Source organism: Panthera onca, chromosome F1 (genome assembly GCF_046562875.1).
Source record: "Panthera onca isolate mPanOnc1 chromosome F1, mPanOnc1 haplotype 2, whole genome shotgun sequence".
In the NCBI taxonomy this organism is placed as follows: Eukaryota; Metazoa; Chordata; class Mammalia; order Carnivora; family Felidae; genus Panthera; species Panthera onca.
In genome coordinates, this window is record NC_138355.1 from 67,969,407 (window position 1) to 67,991,884 (window position 22,478).

Genomic DNA, 22,478 nt, shown 5'->3' on the forward strand with positions numbered 1-22,478 from the left:
CTCCCAAGGCTATACTGCCAGTCATCAGTAGAAAACACAGTGGTGGTTAGGTTAAGGGGCGATAGGATCTCTGAAGCGTCTTCTGGTCCCGTGAGACCATGAGTACGTGTCTTCTAACTCCGATGTCAGTCCCTTTTCTGCACTGGTCACTGTGCCTCACCATGCTAATCCTTAATGTTTGGGTAATCTTTCCTCCTCTCAGATGGGCATTCCCAGCCCTCTGTGATGGACTTAGATGTCTGTCACCTAGTAATTCAAGGACAAGGATGTGGGAAGTGCTTTGTAATTGGTAAAGCTCCATATAAATGTTAGCCGATAATAGAGAGGCCAGTGCATATTCTCTGGGAAGATCCTTCAAGGTGGTCAGAACGCTGCCCCACTGTTTTTCTGTTTCTAGAATCTCTCTGTGATCTGGGGGAAGAGCTGTGCCTGCCTCTTGCGTGTTTCCTGAGTTAGTTAGACTTACTTGCAGAAGTTTGGGGCTATCACGGGCTGTCTGACTTGCTTGCTTTCCTATTTCAGTGACTCCCTGACATCTTAAAAGTCTCTGTGAGATGACGACGGAGAGAGTAGTGTGGTTGAAGCCTGTGCAGACCAGAATGCAAGAGGAGGAGAGGCCAGAAAGGGAGCCTGGCCTTTCAGATGGTGGTGGGACCAGGTTGGCATGAGTTGAGTCGTAGAGAGAAAGAAAGAGTGGCTGTGTTTTCAGAGAGAATGGGGCTTCAGAGGGAAGGATCAGGCTTTCCTGGTTAAAGGGTCTTGATGGCTAAAGAGTATTATCTTTGTGGCTAGGAGAAGCCTTAGAGATCATCTGGCTGGGCTTAAGAGAGGACAGGTTAGTGTCGCAGGAGTGACAGGGGTGCGGGATGGGGACGGCAGGATAGGGGATTAGTTCCCAAGCGCCTCCAACTAATCGTCTTTTCCATCTGGTTCTCCACCGCGATCCCTGTCTGCCTGTCCTCACTTAATTCTCTAACGGCTGTTGGTCTGGCCCCACCCTCTACCGTAACCGCGTGGGATAAAGACCAAGGGTAGGAAGAGAGCCGTTTTGGAGACGGTATGAAGAGGTAGCGAATGAGAATGCAACCCTCTTTTCCTACTGGCTCTTTTCCCCTTTTCTGCATCATCGGTATCAGTGTGGCAGCACTTTAGGCCCTGGGAATACGAAGCAGTCATTGGCTTTTGGAATCGTAGAATGAAAGAGTGTGAGAATTGTAAGCGACCTTCCAGATTACCTACTTCATGCCCCTTGGTGAACGGATGAGGAAGGGAAGGCCCGGAGAAGTTTAGGGACTTCCTGCATTCACACAGCTGTGCAGAAAAGGGGCTACCCATGTTGGACAGAGGAGACAGAGAGGGCCCTCGGGGGCCGGAGGAACGAGGAGACTCATGGTCAGTCCTTCCGAGCCATGTACGAATTGAGGAGTTGTTCAGTCCCGTGCGTCTGAGCGGAAGGGTAGTTTCTCCCTCAGATGTGGATGTCTCCGTTGGGAACCACGCCTTGCCTGCAATCATTTTAATGTCCTTTGTGCAATGCACAGCCCCGCAGCTCACAGGCTCCCCTTCACTAGGAGCAGAGTTTCACAGAGCAAGACTGACCTACCAGGACGATCCCCGTCACGTAAATAGGTAAAGTCGAAGTATCCATGCTAGACTGTGATTGTAAGGTGACTTTCCACTCGGAGACGCTGTGACACACAACATGCACTTCTAAGAGACTTGCGCAAAGTGTGGAGTGGGTTGTCTGTGGGATTAAAGAGCTGGTCGATACAGCGGACACCGGGGGGGGGGGGTGGGGGGGGGAGAAGCAGGGAAGGAGGGTGGAGCGAAGGCGGGTTCTGGCTCCTGGATGCCCCGTCCACTCAGCAACGGCCTGGGGAGCTGGGGGTGTGGAATGTGAGGCTGGACCCGTGCTGGGCTGGCCGCAGCTGCGTGGGCCCCAGACATTCCTTTCCCCACGCTGCTCGCTGCTCGTGCTCCTGCTATGGGATGGGAGGGGGCCTCAGCCGAGTGGGGTGAATACTAGGTACTCACCAAGAGGGGGTGACCGCACCTGTGGGAAGCCCCTCGGAAGACCGGGCTCGGTTCTGCTCTGCGAATCCTTGTCGCTATGACTTTTCCTTTTTCCGTAAACTCCACGTGGGTTTCCGCGTTGCTTTTCTTCTTAATTTTCCACCCAGCTAAACCAGTGCTCCTCATACTGTTTTCTGCTTCCATTATCCAGTTTTAATTAACCCCATCCTCAATAATAACCTCAGTGTACGTTTTCTTTCTAACCTTAATTGAGTTCTAATTTCAATCCTAACCCTAATCTATTACAGACTCTAACTATTAATCCCAATACCAACCCCAAGTTAATTGTCAATTTGAACCAGCATCTTTATTCTAACCTGTTAAGAGCCCAGCGATGAGGACAGCAACACGCACATAATAATAATGATCACAGGGACCGTTCGAGAACCCGTCGTTTGCCACAGTTTGCACTGGGTCCTTTACACGCCCAGTAGCTGATCGAGGTTCTGGAAATACCCTCGTGTGGTTGGAATTGTTAGCTGCCTCACACACATGAGGAAACAAAGGTGTAACGAGATTATGTCATTTGTTAACAATGGGTCCAAATCCACTGTTTAAGGTCCTCTTGCCCTTAAAACCTGTGCTCATTCCCCTTTCTGCCAACGAATACGTTCTGATCATCCCTTTCCTAAAATCCCGACTAAACAATCAGACTCGAATCACTTCCTTTTTAAGACTTTTTTAAAATGTTTATCTTTGAGAGAGACGGAGTGCCAGTGGGGGAGGGGCAGAGAGAGGGGGACACGGAATCCGAAGCAGGCTCCAGGCTCCGAGCTGTCAGCACAGAGCCCCGTGCGGGGCTCAAACCCACGAACTGTGAGATCACGACCTGAGCCGAAGTCGGACACTTAACTGACTGAGCCACCTGGGCACCTCTCAAATGACTTCTAAAATACTGCGTTTCTTGGATTATTAGTTGAGGTGGTTGTTTTTTTTTGTTTTGTTTTGTTTTGTTTTGTTTTTTTGTATTTAGTGATACAAAATGGAAACCAAATAAAGCAACAAAAAGTCCAAATCTCCCTGCCCAGAAACCCCACCAACACTTAAAACATTAGTGTATTTATAAAGTTAAAATAATCAAACTATAGAAAGAAACACACTGAAAAGAAAAGCCTCCTTTTCCTTCCCAGACTTGCTGAATTCCACCCCACCCCCCAACCTCAGGCGGCGGGGACATTGTTGGCATTGAATTTGTCCAGCAGCCCCGCCTCCCACAGCATATCAGAAGAACAGACAAAGTCAAGGTCAATACCTACCCATGAAATCGCCCTGTGTATGCATATGACTTAGGCATGAGAATCACTAGACAATTTGAATTTATGATTAACAGCGACTGTTAAAAGGGCAACCATGCTCCAGGTGCTACACGAACTTCTTTCTATTTAGTATTCCTTTTGGTGTTCCCGAACGTTCTGGGCAGCGTGCGTTACCCTGAACGCACAAGTGCAGTCGTGTCTGAGCCTCAGGTGGAGATAAAGCCTGGAGAAGCCAAGTGACTGGCCCAAGAGCACAGAGACTTGGCTGAGAGACCCGGGTTTCGGAACCTGATTTGTCTTACTCCAGAGCCTCTGTGCTTAGCTCCTGGACTTAGCCCGGAGGCTTGTTTCAGAAGAGGTCATGCGAGCTCCCTCCCTGCAGGAAGGAGGAGGCATTGCTTGGTATTAGAGACGAGGCTGACCCGAGAGACAGTAGGAGGACTCGGATGGATCTGGGAGGAGGCAGTGCAAGGGGAGACAGGGCAGGACAACTGGCACACAGAGGGGGATGAGTGCAAGGTATGCATAATCGGGCTGGGCAAGTAGGAGCCGAAACCGGGGACGGTTTCTGTGATAAATTCAGGCCAAAATAAAATCACGCCGTAAATGTGTGTGCCACTATTGCTTCAGCGACGGGCTGATTGATGTATTTCAGAGACACAGTAGACACACAGAATCATCTGCGAACAAAAATACATATTTTCGGTTACATGGGTATCTGCAGCTTCGGCAACGAATGTCTCAGCCTCCTTGTCCTTTTTTTCTGTGCCCCCGCAATATTAAATGGCTTGTAATTTCCCAAACACGCTATGCTGTTTCAGGCCTCGGTGCCTTTGCACATACTATTTCCTATACCTGGATTGCCCATCTCATTAAGTGCTGGTGTTTATCTATCCAAACTTTGATTAGGTGCCACCACCTCTGTGAAGTTTTCTAGCCAGAGATAATCACTCCTTGCTAGGTGCTATCAGTATGTGCGATATAAGCCACCCCCCTCCCGTCCCGTCCCAACCCCCACTGTTACGTTGTGGGTTGCCATGGTTTGTCAGTATGTTTTCCTTCGCCAACTGGGAGCTCTTTGAGGGCAGGGATGATAGTTCATGAATCTTGTTATTCTCAGTGCTTAGTGTAGAAACAGGAAAAGAGTAGAACCTCTGTTGATTCTACTGAATTTAGCTGAAGTGATGTATTGATAAACACGTAGGCTTGATAAACCATCTTTTCTCCAGGCGTGTATACATGTATATAACCACATTTCGCCGGCACATCCCCTGCAGTTCTGTATGTGTTCACGAAGACACAATGTGTCCAAAAGAAGGTGAAGGATTCTAATAGGCATGCAACATATTTCCATCCACTTCTTCAAGATACATTTTTGTAATTCTTGGAATTGACTTGAGAGCTTGCCTCATCCTTTTGGGTATATTCAGTTGTGGAAAATTTTCATCCTTGGAGGATAGCTTTTAATTTTGAAAATAGCCGAATGTCTTAGGATCCAAGTCTTATGGATAAGTGGAGGTTCACATCGGGTAATACGAAAACAGGACTTGGCTGGGAAGTCAGAGTAAATGACTTCCAGGTTGACTAATATGTTGCTTCCTCAAAGAGGAGTTCTAGAAAATTTCTGAGTAGTGGCTCTCTGGTCTATCTGTTAATACAAACAAAATGAAACAAGAGTGTTGTCAATTTCTGCTCACCCCTGGTGGACAGCGGTGCTTGGATATAAGAACACAAAAAACCATATGTCCAAGGAGAGAACTCCCTGATCCTTCCTTGCTTCATTCATTTGTAGTTTCTTGGGTTTTTTACGTCCAACGCGCAATGCTAGTTGAAATCGGGTGTTTTGACCCAGCTGTTTTGCTGCAGTCTATAAAAAAAAAAGATCTGTAAACCCCCAGGTTTTACGTTTCTCAATCACCAAATAGAATGATCAGTAGATGTTCTCACCCCATGTCCAATTTCCACCCAATTTTTGAGCCTCATTTTACGGTGGGGAAAAATGCAAAAGTCAGGGAAAGGAGCGTATCCAGGGATGCAAAATACTCGATAATTAAGACCAGTCTGACAGTAATGGTTTGCTTTTTAGAATCATAAGATAGGAGTGAATGTTAAAAAATGCTATAACAAAATGTCAGTGTTCGGTGCTGGGCTCTTGAGATGAGCAAGTATGAAGCTAACCTTTAAGGAACTCAGAGTCCAGTAGGGAAGATCGGCGTGTAAACACATACTTGCTACACCCTGGGATGAATACTATGGTGCCGTTCCATATGTGGCCCAGCAGAACCCCAGGAGAGGCAGAGAGTACATCTGTGGGAAACCTTAAGGAAGGGCGAGGAGTTGACCAGGTATAAAAAGGACGGAGGCATTAGCAAAAGAGGGGGCGGTGGATGCGAAAGCAGGAAAGCCAGAAGCAGCACGGCCCTCTGTCGCTAGATCGTTCAAGGAATTTATGCCAGAGAGTGTTCCTAATTCTGCAGACGAGGAGCCATCAGAGGGTTTTCAGCGGGGAAATGTCAGCGCCGGATTTGCATTTTAGAGCGATAACTCTGGCAGTAGTGGATGGATGGACTGGAGGGTGCACATCGTTGGGCTCAGAAGCCTGACCCTTGTGGGCACCACAGATACAGCACCGTGACATTGAGTAGGACCCGCTGAGTGTGGGCTTGTCTGATGCTGTGGGCAGGCTGGAGATAACACCCAGGACACTACTGTAGGACCCAGCCGTCCGTACGCTGTGTGGACAGTGCCCTGAAGCACAGCAGCTTGCGGTTGTGTAGAGGGAGGGGTAAGTACGGTGACCAGCTGGCCTGGCCTGCCAGGGACTGAGGCGCCTTCCGGAACTTGCAGTGTCAAGATGGGAAAGTCCTGGACCAACTGAGAAGGGCTGGTCAACAGACCAACCTCAGTGGCACCTGTTACTCGGACCGTCTCCCTAGCAACCAGCTTGGGGGGGGGGGGTCATCTTCAGGGCCGACTGGAGGGGAAGAAAAAGCCGAGTGAGTTATTTTATATTTTAGGGGAGGGGAGGGGGGGAAGGAGTCGGGGGTAGTGGTGGTTCAGAATAGCTAGGCCAGTGGAACAGAGAAGAGAGAAGAAAGGCTAAGTAGGAGGCAGAGTGTGGAGGCCGGTATCTGCCCAGGACCCCACCTCCGCTCCCTGAGATCCTGGGCTCTCTGCTGGTGGTACAGAACATTGCAGGCTCAAAAGAGCAAGCGTTGCAAAGAGCGAACATGTATATTTAGCTTTTAATTCATGCATGGAGTTCATATATTCATGCACACAGTTGTTCACTCGACGTTCACGGAGTGCTTCCTACGTGTCCAACACTTGGCATGTGCTAGATCATTTCGTTCGCACGCACGACTTGTCGGTCGTTATGATTCCCAGTTTACAGATGAGAACGAGGAGGCTCGGGGAATGTGGTAACCTCCTTTGAGCCACACATTAACAGGTAGAGCTGAGATCTTCATGCAGGTGTGGCTCCCAAGTGCCCGCTCATTCCAGCAAGCCCGTATAGCCGCCTGTGAAAAATACCGCAGGGGCCCGGGAGATTCTGGGTCTGCAACTTCACAACGAAGATTGCCCGCCTTGCTATTAACGAGTGTCCCCAGATGGTGCCTAGACCCCGACGGCCCCGAGAAACCACACGCCACAGCCCGTGTCTCCTCGCTGACTCGTGAGCGAACCCTACGTGTCAGTGGCTCGTTAGAATGCAGGTGTGTAAAAAGCAGAAAATACCTGGGTTTTTCAATAAGTGGTCTTCTTGACTCTTCCTCTGCAGTGATTGCTAACCGTGTTTACAAAGCCCCTGTCCTGGCCCTGTCCTGTCTTTCTGACCCCCTGTAGGCTCCTGGCCGCACCGGTTCCCCCCGGCCGGAGTATCTATCTCTAACACCCCCCGACCTCTGCGCTGGCCGCCCCCTCCCGAGCTGGAGCCTTGCCTCTCTGTGCTGTGCGAAACTGCTCCTGCTTGCACACATTAGCCTCCGTGTTACCTCCCCAGAGGGGCCTTCCCGCTGCCTCGTGACCACCTATTGTGTTCGGTTTCCATCTTAATAATGCATCTTTGGTTTGTCTCTGTCCCCCGTGCCGCTTCTTCTGTGGACAGAATCTCCAAGCAGGGAGGAGGCTCTGTCAGTTTGGAGCAAAGTTGTGTTGCCAGCGGCCAAAGGATATCGCACTTGACGATGTCTGGCACATAATAGGTGCTTAAGAAACGCTTGACTAAACTCATGGAAGAGAACGGTCTCACTCATCACGCTGAGAGTCTTTGGTTTTACGCTCTGAGTTTTGCAATCAAGAACTTTTTCCTTCGGCCCAGAGATCTCCCTCTGCCACTTAAAGTGTTTCCTTCTGGTTCGCAGAAAAAGGTATCTCTCCCTCTTCACCAGCCTCTGGAGGCCCGGAGACCGTCCGTCAACCGCCCCTCAACCTCCTGGGTGTCAGCTATGAACGTGGCCTCACTCCTCACCTCCTGCCAGTTCTTTTTTCATTGGAACCTCTTCTCTGATCCTTTTTCCTTAGATACTTGGGTTCCGAACAGGTCCCCGTAGGTGAATGAGGCCATGCCTGATGGCTGCGATTTCAACACGAGAGGCTATTCCTAGCTGTTTTGTAGCTTTTTCTGCTGTTCTTGGTTTCAGACTGTCTCTTTGGCTCATTCCTGGTCACGTGTGGTCCATTTTTGGTCCTAATATCTTGGTCAGCCCTCGAAATCCAGAGCTTGCTATGGTTAGAGCAGTGTTGCCTCCCCAGGCGACACCAGATTTGCCCCCAGATGCCCTGTGGGCGGCTGTCCCCTGGTGCACGTATGGACATGCGTCAGGCTGACCACGGCTGCTGCTGCTGCTGCTCCTGTGGCTGAGCCAGAAACGGGGGCAGATGCACTTAGGGTATATTCTCACTCCGTTCCTGGGAGCCCCGGCTAGTGTTGGGACAGACTACGATGGGCCAGGAGTGACTGCGTGTCCTGCTTTAGGAGAGTTAAGCAAGTGCTAGGAGCCGTCCCTGGCTCATTGAAGAGACCGTGCAGGAAGGGCAGAAGCACGGGTTTGGAAGCCGGGCTCGCCTGTGCTTGAGGGTGGACCAGCCGGGCACCTCCTTTCTCTGAGACCAGGGTTTTCATTTGCTAAGCGTTAGACCTACCGTGGACTGTCCTGCCGGCTTGTGGCGAAGGGGGAGGACATTCGTGTGAAGCTCCTAAGAACTCAGTACACGTAAGTTACCTTTCCCTGTGCCCCCTTCACCCCGGAGCAGACGTGTGAGGAGCTTTGTCCACCTGCCTGGCTGGACCGTACATTCTTGGTCGGTGCCCACTGATTCAGTCAAAGTGCTACCTGGAGCGGGATTTTCCCTTTCGGATTCCTTGATGGCGCTTGCCCCGCGCGGCTGTCTCGCCAGCTCTCTGCTGCCCTCGTGTGGCCACCCTGACCCCCGGCCATTCCCGATCCTCTGCTCCCTCGGTGTGGTCGCTTTGCCGTAATGCAGCCTCTTCCCGGCGTCTGGGCCCCAAGTGGCTCCTCTGCCCTCCGTGTTTCAGACACACGCATCAAGCACATCCGAGGCTAATCTCAGCCCTCTGTGGTCGGGTGATGTTATCTCGGTTCTTTCCACATCCCTTCGAGTACGCGGCCCATCTGTAAGAGGCTCTGGGGGGGCCGCGGTGAGGGCTTGTGTGCCAGCAAGGCCTCGTCACCGTGCACGACGGCAGGTTCTCTGACCCACGGGTGCTGAGAGAGCAGTATGTTGCCGGAGGGGGTTTAACCATAGATCTCCCCTCTTTTTTGCCCTTAAATTCGGATCTCTTTAAGTCAGTGAGGGAAAATACAACTACTCTTGCGTTGCCCAGGGTAATGGGGGACCTTGGATAGACCCAGAGCGCCAGGACTATGGCGTGAAGACAAGAAAACAAAGGGTCTGTGGGCTACCGCCTTCGAATCGCGTAGCTTGTCTGGCGAGAGGGACGGAGGGTCCAGGATACCGTAAGTGCGCTGTTCTGTTTGAAAAACTTTGTGGGTGAGACCAAAGGGAGAAATGCATTTGGTGAGCTGGCTCTAAACTAGATTTGAGAGGGTAGGACTTGCATACCAGATACCGAAGAGTCTTATCTTTCTCCCAATTTCAGTGAGAAAAATTTTGTGGCAGGATGTTATGTGATTGAGTCGGTATTTAAAGATTAGTCCTCAGATTCAAAACAACAAAGGTGTTGATTTTTTTCTCCCTCGTCATCTGTAAATTCAGCGCAGTCCCATGCTAAGTCCCAGTATTTTATTTTTATGGGACTTGCCCCATCGATCCTAACATTCCTTTAGAAAAGAAAAATCAAGAATAACCACAATTTTTTTTTTTAAACACATAGGGTTTGGGAGGTTGGGGAGGTTGGGGGGGTTGGGGAGAGGGTTTTCCAGCTATGCTAAGTGACTTTAAAATTACAGCAATGAAAACATTGAAGTATTTCCCAGGAATGTACAAATAGTCTGATGGAATAGGAGAGGGAGCATGGTCACAAACTAATGTGGGAATTTAGTGTATGAAGAATCATACAGTACATCATATACTATGCTTCTAATCAATGACTGAGGGTTGGGCTGTTTTAATGAGTGGTATTAGAATAATCAGTTATCTGTTTGCAAGTTGGGATGGGGTAGGTCGAGCCCTCCCTCACACCGTATACAAAAATAAATTTCAGCTGGATGGAAGTACTGAATTTTATAAACAAACCAAACCGAAGGACATTGCTAAACACAAGAAAAATATGTTTACTCTCGGAGTGGCAAAGACATGCCCAAGCCAGACGAAGAACCCAGACTCCATAAAAGAAAGGACTGACAAGTTTTACTGCTTAGTTTTTCTTAAAAAAAAAAAAGATTAATTGTAGATACCATGAACAAAATTTAAAAGTAAATGACAGATTGGAAACATTTCATTTACAATATATACAGCAAAGTATTATGTGGTAACATGCAAAGTATCTAATAAATACACATAAAAAAGCAAACAATCCAATAGAAAATTAGCAAAGGATATGAGTAGGAATTTTCCGAAGAAATACAGTCATCCAGTAAACATCTGAACAATGGTCAGCTGCATTTGGATTTGGAGAAATACAAGTTAAAGTAACAAAGAGATCTGAGATTGTTAAAAAAGTATCAAAGGCCCGTCAGATTGTTAAAAATTAAAATGATGGATCATATCCAGTGTTGGCAAGTGTTTGGGGAAATAGGCAAATTCATTTATTGTCAGTGAAAATGTAAATTGGTACAGTTGTCTTGGAGATGTTTTGGCAGAATGTATCAAAATTAAAAATTAAAATACTGGCGGTGTCGTTTCCACAAATCTGTGCTGTACGTCTAGTCACACACGAGCGCCGTAATTTATGTGCCTGGATGTGAATCATGCCATCGTTTCCAGTAGTGAAAAATGGCAAACATCCTAAGTACCCATCAATAGTGAATTGGTTAAATAAATTATACTGTGCCCGTACTCTGTAATAACACATAACAGTTAAAAAGAATGAGGTAAATTTATACATACCAACATGGAAAGATAACCAAGATGTATTGTTAGGTGAAAATACCAAGAAAATACGCGTGCTGTTACCCCTTTTGTGTAATGGGAAAGAAGCCTACAGCAACCTACGTGCCTCTGGTCCATTTCATCTACGCGTGAATGTGTGTTTAAGGATATGAATTGCTACCTACTGGCTGTGTGACTTTGGACAAGGTGCTTAACCTCTCAGTACTTTATTTTCTGTGTGTGGCGAGTAGAGCAGATTAAAATAGTACATTTCCCTTAGGGTTGTGTAATGTGAGGCTTAAATAAATGAATCTATTTGAAGTGCTTCGTCTAGAGCCTGGCACATGGTAGCTATCTGATGAGTGATTTTATTATTCAGATACATATGCAGCTTGGAAAACTATGATTTCGGCAGTGGGCGTGAGGTTTAAGGCATACGGGAGGGGGGCTATGATTATTTATGTGATGTAGTTCACTTTTTAAGAGTGAGGGTGTGCTTCTGTGGTGAGCAGATTTTAGGGGCTCACCCGGCTGGCTCACTCAGAAGAGTGTGCAACTCTTGACCCCAGGGTCGCGAGTTCGAGCCCCACGCAGGATGCAAAGATGACGAAAGTAAACAGCACTGTAAAAAATTTATTTGGGAAGCTTCTTCTAAGGAAATCTGTGGAACGATGTCAATAGAAATCCAGGAAAGAAATCCAGCAGCTCTGCGCTGGGTTGGCGGCACTGGGACAGAAAGGAGGTGCCGCGGTTGGTGTTGGTTGTGGGGAACGAGAGAGGGAAAGGGCAAGGCCTGCTCTCAGTCTGGGGGTGTGAGTGACTGACCTGGAAAAGGCTGAACCGCGGAAAGCAGTTGCGGAGTAAGGACAGTCTTCATGGGGTGCAGTGTTTGGGGACGGAGAAAGATTAGTTTTGCCGAAGCCGTGTTGAGGTTAAGCTTCTGGGACCCATCTCGTGGGGAATATTCAGGACCCTGCGTGTAGAGACTGGAGCCCTGGAGAAGGTGGACTGTTTCAACACCACCCGGAGGCAGAGCAGCAGAAAAAGCCTCAAGTCCTCAGGTCCCCTTCTAAGACTTCCCTTCTAATTCTTCCACTATAAAGAGAAAGAAGTGTGGTATTCTGGAACAGTCTCCGGGCCAGGAGGACAGAGACCTGTTCTAGCAATTGTTTATTTTCCCCCAGCAAACGTATATTGAGCTGCTAGGACCTGCCAGATAGATGCTGCTCAGACTGACAAGATAGAAGGGGCTGGAGTTCCTCACCGCCCCCTGCCCCCCACCCCGCCTGCCCCGGCAGGACCAGCCCCTCGCGCTCCGTGCTTTAAGAGCCCCGTGTGCAGGGGCGCCTGGGTGGCGCAGTCGGTTAAGCGTCCGACTTCAGCCAGGTCACGATCTCGCGGTCCGTGAGTTCGAGCCCCGCGTCAGGCTCTGTGCTGACGGCTCGGAGCCTGGAGCCTGTTTCTGATTCTGTGTCTCCCTCTCTCTCTGCCCCTCCCCCGTTCATGCTCTGTCTCTCTCTGTCCCAAAAATAAATAAAAAAACGTTGAAAAAAAAAATTTAAAAAAAAAGAGCCCCGTGTGCAAGGGCGGGAACGGTGCGATGATGGGTGCACTCCAGTCTGCTAGGGCAGTGGTGGACCTCGGGGAAGATGGGGAAGACAGAAAGGGAAGTGACTGGGCTGGTTCTTCAAGGAGGAGGGGCGGCTCCCCAGGCAGATGCGAGAGTGGGGAGAAGGGAAGGGCATTCCAGAAAGAGGAAACAGCACATCCCTGGGCTTATCAGTGTGGAACCAGAACAGTTTGGGGGTTTTTGTGTTTTTAATTTTACGGAACTGTAAGTATTTTGGCATTGTGCAACATGAGGCTGGAGGTGGGTGGGGAATGGTAATAAATGAGGTTGGAAAGAGGGGCAGGAATCAGACTTGTAGATGGCCGTCAGGGTCTTCTCGGGGCTCCAGAGGATCATCAAGGGGTTTTGCCTTCCAGAAAGATCACCATTGCTCTGTCGGCCATGCGTCAGATGGGTGGAAGGGAAAGGGGCCACTTGCAGAGAGAAAACTGAGGGGTTATTAACATACTCACATAGGGGCGCCTGGGGGGCTCCGTGGGTTAAGCAACTGACTTTGGCTCAGGTCATGATCTCGCAGTTCGTGGGTTCGAGCCCCGAGTCGGGCTCTGTGCTGACAGCTCGGAGCCTGGAGCCTGCTTCGGGTTCTGTGTCTCCCTCTCTCTCTCAAAAATAAATAAAACATTAGGGTGCCTGGGTGGCTCAGTCGGTTGAGCTTCCAACTTTGGCTCAGGTCATGATCTCACGGTCCGTGAGTTCAAGCCCCGCGTCGGGCTCTGTGCTGACAGCTTAGAGCCCGGAGCCTGCTTCGGATTCTGTGTCTCCCTCTCTCTCTGCCCCTCCCCTGCTCATGCTCTGTCTCTGTCTCTTTCTCTCAAAAATAAATAAACATTAAACTAAAAATCAGGGATGCCTGGGCAGCCCAGTCAGTTAAGCATCCAGCTTCTTTGATCTCAAAGTCCATGAGTTCGAGCCCTGCGTTGGAATCTGTGCTGACAGCTCGGAGCCTGGAGCCTGCTTCGGATTCTGTGTGTCCCCCTCTCTCCCCCTACCCTACTTGCACTCTGTCTCTCTCTCTGTCTTTAAATAAATGTTAAAGAAATAAAAAAAAAATCAAATACTCGAATAGCCCTGCCTTCGAAGGATGCGCTCTCTGCAGTGGGCCAGAAGCAGCAATGGAGACGGGGGTGCGGGTGGGAGTGGGGGTGTGGGGGTGGGGGTGTGTGCATCTCAGGGCTGCAGAGAGGGAACAGGCTGATCACAGCCGCTGCTGAAATCCTGAGCGTGCACTTGTGCGAAGGCGTCATGGCGGACCCCGCCCTGGATGACCAGCCTGTCTCCCTCATAGTTTCCTCTCAAATTCGTCTTCTCCCTTCAGTTCACTGTGTGTAGCCAGTTCTCTTGCTGGGGTGCAGACCTCTGTGATAACTTACCTTGAAGCCTCCTGGCTGGGCCCTCTCGAAATTACCTACCCCATGCATCCAGAGTGATCTATGTGAAATGCACACCAAAACACAGTTCTCGCTTCCTTAAAACCCTTCACGGCCTCTGGCTTCTGCGGGATTATAATTGAAGTCCTTTAACATGACGTACGAAGGTCTCTCCGATCTGGTCTTCCGGCCACGGGCTGTCACCCCCTGCCTGGGACTCCGGGCTTCAGTGACTCCGCATTTCTTGTAGTTTCTCACACAGGAACGAGGGGTGAGGTGTAGCTTTATCACGCTGTCCTCTCTTCTTGGTGCGCCTTTCTTCCTCGGGGTCCCCAACACACGCCCTGGCCCCGCCTCTCCTCTGGCTCCGGTGAACAACTGTTCTGACTTTGTGCAGCTTACGTCCGTGGCTCGGGCAAACCTCCTCAGACCTTCGGGCCCACGTTGTCCAGTATCGTAGCGTGCTGGACGTGTCTCCACAGTTGGGCAGCTTTGTTTTGGGATTCTGTTTGTTTTCTGTCTCTGACCGTGCCCTTATTGAGGACAGATGTGACGTCTTCCGCGTCTTTGTGTTCCCAGTGCCTAGCACGTGTCGTGGCCTATAGCACACATTCGTGGATTTGCAGAATAAATTAATTAATAAGCGAGTAGGTGGATGGTGCTACCATGAAGTAAATTAGGAGGTCATAAAGAGCAGAGGATTTACGAGGAAATGTAAGTTCAGATTTGTACATTTTACCGTCGAAATGCCCGTGAGTCATGTAAGGAGTGTTATGTCTAGGCAGCAGAATATTCCAGTCTGGCCGCAGGTGTGGAAATGGGCATGTTCGGCTCATCACAGCCAGTGCTGTTTCAGATCATTCGGGGAGAAAGGAGAAGAGAAGAGAGGCCACGCATACTTTAGGGCAGTGCCTTCAACCACAACCCACAGAAGAAATCAATTCACTTATTTTCTTGTGACTTAGAACACAAGAGTCTACACAAACACCTGTAGGAGTAACTGGAACGAACATTCCGGAAATGACGCACGCTCTTCTTAGAGGCTGATGCGTTCTGCTGTTCTCTTTCTTGTTCTGTTCTGCCCTATCCTGTCCTGCCATTTCTCTTCTTTTCTACTTAATAATATAAAAATGCTGCTGACAGTCGGGCCAGCGGTCTGATAACCTCTGCTCTTAGGGCCACGGGTATTTAAGAAGGAGGGGGAGGGCCCGGTGAGGGGACAGAGAAGGAGGAGCCAAGGTAGAGGAGGAGAGCCCTTGGGAAGCAGGGAAGTGAATATTCTCGAGAACACAGATGGGTGTGGCCCGAAATGCTGCAGAAAGGTGAAGCGACACTCTTGAACCTGATGACCAGGAAGCGGTTAGGGACCTGAGCAAGAACATTTCGGCACAAGCGAGGCTGAAGTCGCCGAGGAAGGGAGACCTTGAGCCTACGGCCCGGTCTCTGTGAAAATGGAGACTGCAGGCGTGAGGCTCCCTGGGGTTCTCGCCACCTCCCCTCATCTATTCCTTGCAGTGGCCTCCGAAGGCAGGCATTACTTGTGCACATTTTGAAATAAACAGGCAATCCGAGTCTCAGAGAGGTTCATTTAGGTGCTCCTCACCACGCAGTAAGCTGACGCACTGGGACTCAAACCTTGCTCAATCCTGCCTTTGAAGTCTGTGTTTTTCCAAGTGGACCACAGCAGTTAGTCTATTTTTGTAATATTGGATAAGTAATTTAATTTCTATGGGCACGAGTTTACTAATCTATGTAATTACAGATGGAGAGGGTTGACAAAAATTATAGACTACAGAAATACACAAAATAAAGAGCAAACATTCACCCACTTAGCATTATCAATTTAATCTCCAAACCAGTTTTTTTTTTTTTAATTTATAAAAGTAATAAGATCGCGTGGTAAAAATTCAGCTAAGGCATAAGGTCAAAAATGAAACTTAATTATTTAAAAGTCTTTTTCCATTTTTAGCACTCAGTGATTCCAGGACGAGGCTCCTTGATCCTTTTGGTTGTCCCGTTTCCGGGGACGACTGAAGGCTAAACATACCGTCCCCTTCCCCACACTCTGTATAGAAACCCCCGTTGGGGTGACCCCATGGTAGCAAAAGGAGAGCCTTGAAGTAGAGGTCAGCAAGCCTGGGGCTGGGTGCAGCGCTGTGGAAGACCAGCTGGCTGTCCTTGGGGAAAGCATCTCATTTATCTAGACGTTGGTTTCCTCCGCTTTGACCTTTGGTGACTCAAGAGAGAATGAGCCACTGGGGGGAGACCACGGGCTGGGGGGCTCGCTCACCCTCACTAGGTGCTGCCCTCCATCTAGGGTGCTGCCCTTCCCCCACCCATCCTCCTTGTTGTCCTGTCCCTGGGGCACCTCCCCTCCATCGTAAGGGTAGGGAAGAGACTTGCGGGGAAGGTCCGGGACCGGTGTCGTGGGTGCCCTGTCTCTCAGCAGGTACCATCCGGGGACACCTGCCTGCCTGTGGCAGAGCCCAGCCCCCGCTACTTCCCGGCTGATGACTTTGGGCCAGCCACGGCCTGTCCTTGATCAAGGTTTTTCTTTTGTAAAAGGAAGATCACGGTCGTCACTCTTTCCACAATGTAGGAGAGTGCTGATGATAAAATGAGATAAATAATTAAAAAAAATTCTTTTATCATCATTATGCCTCTTGCTAATACTGTTTCTTATACTCTTGACAGACAGCAGGAGGGAGGACCGTGAGAATCCAACTATTTCCTTTGGGAGGAGCCTGAGGGCAACCGACTGGGTTACTCAAAGTCAAAATGCTTCCCCTGAACCCCGTCTTCGGTGTGGGGACAGCTCTGAGAAGGGCCAGTCCTGCGCGGCAGGTGGGCAGTGACTGGCTGCTGGGTAAGGACGAGCTGCAGACCCTCCTGATTTCTCAGAGGCCCCTGTGCGAGGGCGGGTTTGGTCCCTGGGATTGAAACGCTCACGGTCACACGTTTGGTATAAACTGATGTGTGGTAGCAGAACACCTTTCTTCTCTTGCTGCTGTGGAGTTGCTCTACTCTACAAGGTGAACTTGATGTTCCCCTCAAGGCTGCTTCCTGGCTGGACGGGGAGAGGAGCTGTGGTAGAGGCCAGAGACCAAGAAAGCCCCTTTACTCCTAACAGTGGGCATAACTGATGTTCTCCCGCCCCTGGACCTGTGACCAGAGTCATTGATGCTTTAAGGGGCCATCTTCCGACTCTTTGGCCTCTGGCCTAGAATATCTGCCCTCTTAGGGACCACGTCACTGTGGTAACTGAAGATTAAGGAACCTGGTTGCCAGCCCGTCCCCGTGGCCACTCAGTGCCGGGTGATCAACAGGCCCAATCGGGGCCCCCAGTTTTAAAGCCAGTAGCGCATGGAGCACGGAGTCCCAGGCAGGTAAAGCAGACACAGGTGTGTGGGACGGCATGGAGCTCCTTGGACTTCTGGAGGTGGTCATGTTGGAGAGAAGGACCAGCAGGTCATTCTGGACAGGAATCTGGCACCGTATGGATGGGCTGTAAGGAGACTCAGAAGAACAGGTACCGTAGACCGAAGATTTAGGAAGCGGCAGAGATCTGGGCAGTGGGGGAAAGGGAAGAAGCCTGGAGCCCGAAATCTAGAGGAAAGGAAGAGAGGGCCTGATGGTGAAGGAGGGAACATGTCAAGACTTCAGAGCAAGCGACGAGAGCACAGTGAGCAAGTGCGACGTTGGAGGAGCTCGGAGGCCTGGGGAGCAGACAGCCTCGTGGCTGGTGGCGCGGTGACAGGGACAGCAGCAGCGGGCTGAGCGTGCTGGAGGCCAGGAGTGGGGAGTGTGGACAGTAGTGTTTGGAACAGATGGACCCCAGATGAGAACAGGTGGGGGTGTGGCCAAGAAACGGGGCACGCCACAGAGTAGACCCAGTGGGGGAAAGATTGGAGAGTGCCAAGTGCACACGGCAAGTGGGGAGAAAGGGCATGGACAGGAGTGTGCAGAGGTACGGACAGAGTGGGAGGGGCATGTAAGTCAGGACGTGACTAAGGGCGATGTGCCCTGAAGAAGACGAGAAATGGAGGCGACAGCAAGAAGACACCGTAAGAAGACAGGACCGGGGAGTTGGTACTGAACACATGAGAATCGTAGCTTAGGGTCAGAACCGCAGGCGTAGAGAGAACAGAGGAGGAACGAGGGGTAGGTAGCCCCGGGAAGTAACTCACCTTTGGGAAATTGGGGCGAAGCAGAGAGAACGTCTCCCTCCAAATTCCCAGAAAGAGCTGGTGGGAACTGATGGCCCGCTGCCTGTCTGTTCATTAAATGCTGCTGGCTTCCTCGTGCTTCTTGACCGAAGAGAGAATTTATATCCTTGGAACACACTGTCTAGAATTCTCTACGGTTTCCTGGATTCCATCTCCGGATTCTTCACCATTCCTCAGACTCCCTTGAGGGTGGACCTCTGTGTGGACTCCTCTGACCTTGACTCGTCCCTGGAGGTACAGTCCATTGTCCGGACAGCCTGGGTCCAGGTCTCCCCCTGGGGAATCTTGAGAATAACCCATTGTGCTGGGCTAGACTTGGAATCTAGGATGTGATGATTCAGGTAGAATTTGCCCTTATTTGTCCTCTTTTGGCTTGATTCTCAGGCCCACTAATTACCTGGATCATTGCACTTCTTCCCTCTTAGAGGAAGCTCTGACTTCTCAGAGCTCCTTTGCGGCCTCCCTGGAAGGTGCTTAGCAGAGGGGTGAAGGGGGCTAAAATAGGGAGGTTGCTGAAGTAGGGACATACCACTTTTAGAGGATGTGCCCGCCGTGGATGTGAAGGAATAGGTTTGGGACAGAGCAGGCACAGCAAGATGAGGCTATCATGGGTAAGGGCTGTATGGTCCAAACGTCTATTTCACTGTCTCATTCCATCTGAATCCCTTAGCATTTAAAACACAGGCTGATGGGTACAGGCACCCTAGGGAAGCTGTGAGCAAGACCACAGTAGGGTGTAGGATTTAATTTTATTTGTTCCTGGGCCAACGGGAGATTTTTTTCTTTTTTCTTTTGGCATTTATCATATTGTATCCCAGCAACACTTTATGAATGAAATAATGTATGAGCATCACCGGTGTGTCTGTGGGGTCAAAGAGTGGTATTCAGTTAGAGGCGTGAGTAATGTTTGAGTCATGGATCTTTGGAGAATTAAATCAGTGCGAAACATTTTTTGGAAAAGGAATGGACTCATGTTCTCAAGGGTCTGCATAAACACAAATGGTGTACCTAGGTTGAAAGAAGACGTACTGTCCTCAATCATTGGGAATGACTTAACTTCACCTTTCCTGCCTCGTTACAACCACGGCTTTCTTGGATGGTTTCCCTCCTCATTTTTAAATTAAAAATCCAGTTTGGAGACATTATTCACACTTATCAAGAAGCTTTATCTGATTTATGGATGATAAAGTGAAGCTAGATAAGTCAGAGACGTCCCTTATTTGAGAAAAACCTTGGACAGTCCAGAGGATTTTTGTTGATAGAGATTGTGAGGAGAAGGGGTCCTGGGAAGGAGGTTTTGCTAGAATGGGGAGATTGCTGTGGGGGCGAGGGAAAGAAAGATAAAGGAAGGTTATTCAAGAGGCAGGAGGCAACTCAGGCACCAGAGGCAAGACTTGTGACTCATGGGACTGAGGCAGGAAGGGGACGACACCTTGCTCTATGAGGTCACCGCTAATCTTTATCCATGGCACTTATCATTGCCCCCAACTTACCCTGGGGAAGTGGAAGGCTGTGAAGTTCATTTCCACAAGGATTCGGGGCAAGTCAGCTGCAGTTTGCTACTGCAGCTGAATCTTGGAAAACTTGACACCTTATTCAGTGGGCCATAAGACGGATTTTGGCTTTTCTCCTGTACATCTTTCAGAATAGTTCCTATGCTGCAATTTGCCCACAGGGTCCTTGAGGGCGGGACCGTGCCATTATTTTCCCTCATCGTGGTATCCCCAGCACCAAGCAAGAACATTGCACGCAATGAATGAGGCCCTTGGAAAGTGCTGGGGAGCTGGGACTGTTCATTCAGGGTGTGGAGAACACGTGGCCTCTTCAGAGGCAACGAACCTTTGGGCAAAGCTCGGGACGGGCAGATTTGGGTATAGGACGCCATCTTTATGAAGAGTGGGGGGTGTGGGTCTGTGCCTAAGAGAACTTTGGTGGAGCCTGATGGGAAATGTCCTGAGGACCTGTTTTGCATTCGCGTGGTTCCTGGCTGGCTTGGGAGGTTGAGCTTCCCTCTACAGGCACCCGAGGCTTCCTGACTAGCCCTTTGACTGGCATCTTGTCACTGGTCAACGCAAGTATTGTGATAGCTGGCCAGCTTTGAGTTCTGCGTGTCATGTTCTTGGAGTAGTCTAGGGTAGGTGTATTAAGAAAGGCCTGCTCTCTGCCTCTAGGTCCTGGGGGCGGGGAAGGCAAGCTTGGTTGGGTGGCTGGCTCTTCCCAGGTGTTGGTCTTCTCCTGGCCCCCTGACCTGACTGACTCACCTTGGTCCCATGCTTGCCCAGATCTCCTCCTTGGGGCTGTGTGAACTGAACGGCCAGGGGAGGGTGAGTCTTAGAGTTCTCAGGGCCCTCCGAGATCTTCCCGTCCAAGAGCGTTGTGTTGTCACATCGTCCTTCACTTGACCATCAGCCGGCCTCGCGGGTTAGAAAGAATGGCCTTAGACTGTGATGGGAGTCAAGTCGATGGTGTCGAGTGCTGGAAATAGATGCACACACAGAGGGAAGGTGGGGGAGTCAGCTCTCTGCTTGTATTGTAACCTTTTAAGTGGGAGTGGGGTGGGGAACACCGAGTCGGTCTTTAAATCATTGCATTGCCATTGGGAGCACGGAGGGCAACTGTCCCCTGAATGTGGCTGGCAGTCAAACGAGAGAAAAAGGGCAGAAGCTGAGGTGGGAACGACTTGGATTAGACATTCAGAAGAACCAGCCCCGGGGTTGGGGGGACACTGTGACCAATAGTGATTAGCAACTGTAGCCTCCCAAGGAGGCTTTTAAAACTAGGAACTGTTTTCCTGGATCTGGGCTGGGTGTGGAGGTCTTTGTGTGTGGTTACGGAGGGCTGGCCCGTTTGATTGTCCTCGGATGCCTCTGGCAAGCCCAGCAGCTGAGAAAGCCCCAATCTTTAAATCCGGGGGTCCTGGGAAGAGAGGAGGGCAGACTGGGAGCTAGGGAAGGTGGGGGAGGGGAGCAGGTAGGTGATCGCCGAGGGCTGTGTGAGGACCATCTGTATTTCATTAGGGAGCTGCCACTCTCACCCTCCTCTCTCTCTCTGTCACACACACACACACACACACACACACACACACACACACTCACCACACTTTCGTCTCTTCCTCATCCATAATTCCAGGGGAGATGCTGAAGGCATAGCACCTCAGACCCTGGCTATCTCTTCCCCGGCTTGACGGGTTGACGGGTGCGGCTCTGAGGGCTGAGAGCTGGACCCGTGTCCCGGAGCCCAGCTTCCCCGCCTGGTGCTGCCTCCGCCTTCACGCTGTCTCTTTACGGGAGCAGGTCCTTTGTCTCGGGAAAGGAGGGCTTCCCTGGATCCCCCAGTTCTGCCCAGCCCCTGTCTGAGAGCATCCGGGTGGGATGAAACCACAGCCAGGGAGAGGGGTGGCGGTAGACCTGGTCCCTGGTTCCCTGGCTGGGCTGGGTGAGCTTTGCCTAATTAGCATGAGAATAGAGAGCCTTTCCTGCCTCCTCCCTGGGGATGGAGAGGAAGGGGCCCAGGCTCCAGCTCCATCCTGCCCCATCAGAGCTTCTGGGACTGAAAACGACTGCCGCCCCGGTCCTCCAGTCCTCCGAGGACCCAGGACCCACGGTACTGGGAAAAGCTTTGACGGAGCCTGCGGGTGGATCTCCACTCCAGATTTTCCAGCTGTCCCTGCCCCCCCACCGCTCGAGAGAGCAGGATGCCCGAGATGGCTGGTGATGCAGAAGGTATGTGCTTTTTCAGTTCTGGTGCTGATGCTGTGTGTGTGGTGAGGTCTCTGTGGCGCAATGGACGAGCGCGCTGGACTTCTAATCCAGAGGTTCCGGGTTCGAGTCCCGGCAGAGATGGTCACCTGGCAGGTGCCTCTTTTATTTTGCGTGCTGTCACGCTAGGTTGATAATTACATTTATCTCTCCCTGGAGGCTCTGGGGAAGAGAAAGGAAACCTCTTTCCTTGGGAATCGTGGACCTCCTCTCCTTTTCCCTTCCCTCCCTCTTCATGCTTTCTCTGTTCCTCCCTTACGGATTTTCATTGTCTAGCGGAGGCTCAGATGTCTGCTGCTTCTCTCTGCTCGGCCCGACTGACACAGCCGTTGAATCCTTTGCCTCCTAGGACCATCCGCTGGCACGCAGGGACCAGGGTGCCAGGGCACGGGTTAGGGGACCACTGCAGTTCCCTCCTTCTCGTCTGAGAACTCGAACAGGCAGACTGACCCATATGCCCCTGAGGAAGCGTCCAGCTGTCCTCGACGGTAAGGGTCCCCTTGACCGGGGTGGCTCAGGGGGCAGGTGGGGTCATGCACAGGACAATTTATTCACCATCATTGTCATTCCTGGAGCTTTCCGTGCTAAAGCTCTTCACCCACTTTCTCGTCTACAAGGTGAGATGTGGTCATCGCTCTGTCTTCGTGGAGTAA

General features: G+C 50.6%; 1 long non-coding RNA gene and 1 other non-coding gene across 2 annotated transcripts; one reads left to right on the plus strand and one right to left on the minus strand.

Moving 5' to 3' along the window:
• Positions 1 to 14,940: 14,940 nt before the first annotated feature.
• Positions 14,941 to 20,772, minus strand: LOC144614831 (uncharacterized). The gene is made up of 3 exons (XR_013553057.2): positions 20,329 to 20,772; positions 18,029 to 18,389; positions 14,941 to 17,447 (listed from the first exon to the last, which is right to left on the minus strand). It is a non-coding gene; the product is annotated as an uncharacterized LOC144614831 (long non-coding RNA).
• A 1,063-nt stretch (positions 20,773 to 21,835) lies between these two features.
• TRNAR-UCU (transfer RNA arginine (anticodon UCU)) lies at positions 21,836 to 21,909 on the plus strand. Its single transcript has one exon. It is a non-coding gene; the product is annotated as a tRNA-Arg (tRNA).
• The last annotated feature ends 569 nt before the right edge of the window (positions 21,910 to 22,478 follow it).